Source organism: Chenopodium quinoa, unplaced genomic scaffold, assembly GCF_001683475.1.
Source record: "Chenopodium quinoa cultivar QQ74 unplaced genomic scaffold, ASM168347v1, whole genome shotgun sequence".
Lineage (NCBI taxonomy): Eukaryota > Viridiplantae > Streptophyta > Magnoliopsida > Caryophyllales > Amaranthaceae > Chenopodium > Chenopodium quinoa.
In genome coordinates, this window is record NW_018743792.1 from 5,973,991 (window position 1) to 5,976,417 (window position 2,427).

The window sequence follows — 2,427 nt, forward strand, 5'->3', positions numbered from 1 at the left end:
GTTTCAAACGAACAACAAACTTAGAGTAGTAAAACAATTTATGCACCCAACCGACAAGCTATTAAACCAGTCTTGGGCCACACCCTTGAGAGTTTCCGGGAAGCATTTTCATCAAGTGGCATCGTCCACATTTTGCAAGTACATTAAGTGCCTGTACGAGGAGATATGCTCTTCCGGGTTGCCCGTACCATCATAGGCACCTACAAGTACACTTTTCACTTTTGATGGATAGGGAGAGTTGGGAATTTCTTGAGAAAATGGAGGCGGCTTGTCACCTAGAGTCAACAACCGCATTTGCCAATCAATGCGCTAAGGTTGGGCAGTCGGTCGGTCTAGGTGTGCTACCTGGTCTTACGGCTGGCCATACTATCTATTTTGCCCATACACTGGGGGAGTAGACGGTAACATTGTATCATAGATATGGGGGATTTGAAACTGAGCTGAGTGAGGTAGAGGAATTAGCGTTTAAGTGTGATGGGCTTGACTTCTGCTTGTTTTGGCCAAGCAGGTATGCTTGGAAGGGGTATGGTATGACAATTCATTCGGCATAGTGGGAGTGGACGCCGTGTCCGAGAAATAGGGTTGGCCGGCTCGCTCCTGCCATTTCTACATTAGATAATCCCTAGCATCCCTAAAGCGCTAGGATGGCTTATTTTGTTGTCGGAGAGGCTTCCGGTATGCCCCCTAGCCAACTTCGTTTTCTCAATGAGCTTCGACCAGTTCGTCCGAGACACTCTTAACGACCTCGGATGTCTCCTGAACGGAGTAACACCTGCATCCTCAGTATTTTTCACTTTGCCATGGGATTTATTTTTGGTGCCCTCTCCTTCTTTTCTAGGCGGCTGCTTAGGAGAAGAGGTTATCCTACCCTCAAGTTCCTTTCGGAAGTTTAACAGAGCAGCCTGAAAGGTGCCAGCCGTTAAAGGAGGATCCTCGACCACATGAAATGAAGCAGTTAGAGGATCATTGTTGTTGATAGTAACCTCAATGTTCTCCTCGTGTCCGTTCTCACCAGGATCGGGTATCTGACCATCTTTAGCCATTTCAGACGTGTGTCCTCACAAACGGCGCCAAATGTTTTGGGGTTTTTTGTAATCCATTGGGATAGAGGTCTTCAATATGCTTGGACGGTCGCAGACACCTGCAAAACAACGAATATTCTGGTGACAGAATATTCGCCTCCGACGGTCAAGTTGGTAACCGGAAAACGAAGGATTTTAGATAGAGAAAATAGAGAGAAGTTAGCGCAATTTAATATGCATTGCATGATATGTCTCAATTCACCCCTCCCATCATTAATGATTGGGGTATTTATAGGGGTGGGAAAGTGTGCCCTCTAGGGTTTGATGACCTAGAATGGTGGGCACTGATTGGCGTCGCAATCAGGCAAGGACACGTGTCCTTAGGGGGCACCATTTTGGTGCTTTTCTCGGGATTTGGGCCTCCTGATGTAATGGAGGCCTTCTCTCTATTAAAGTGATCTTATGCTGCCACGTGTCGTCTTCCCAATAGGACCATGTCGCTCTTTTATTGGGCCACGTGTCACTATGGGATTGGACCACGTGATGGGGTATTTTAACCCTAAACAAAGAAGTATCAATATTTTTACTTTCAACCCTAAACAATTGCAATAATAACCTTAAAGAAAATCATAAAAGTTTGATTTTTTTTTTTAATATAGTACAAGATTTTTTAAAAAAAAAAAAAAAAAAAAAGTACCACAAAGTTGTAAATTAATAACACATTCTTCATATACAAGTAACTGGCTATGCTCGAGCAATGCCCTAGATCACTACAAATTTGTAAATTAATAACACATTCTTCATATACAAATAATTTCCTTTGCCCGAGCGTTGCCCCAGATCACCACAAATTTGTAAATTTAATCATAACTAAATTTAGAAAATTACTGCTCAACAATATTAAAAAGTGAATAAAAAAATAATAATAAATTAATATTAATAGGTGTTAGTTTTTATTCATTTTACTTTAGATATTGTAATATTAACTTGTGTTAATATTACTTAGTATAATTGCTTAACTGTATCGAATGCATTAAATTAGCGTCCAAGGAATCAACAATCATTAGTGTGTGATTAATATCTTACAAATTAAATTGTAGATATTGTCCAAGTACTTAGGAGCGAGTTACATTTTATTGGAAAATTAAATACGAAGGTTACTGATTGGGGGATAATAGGTCGTTGGTCTACTATCCTAGATCAAATTTACAATTTATATTCCTAACCTAACTCTATCAAGTTCACACTAGATAGTGGCAAAATAGGGTCGAACCACAACAACTAAGTGTATTAATTTGAGCTAATTAAACTAGTAGGAAGGTTGTGAGAAAGAGAGAGAAACAACTAAAACACTACTTAAAGCAATTAACAAGGTACTAGGGAAAGGGGAATCCAATTATGTTAA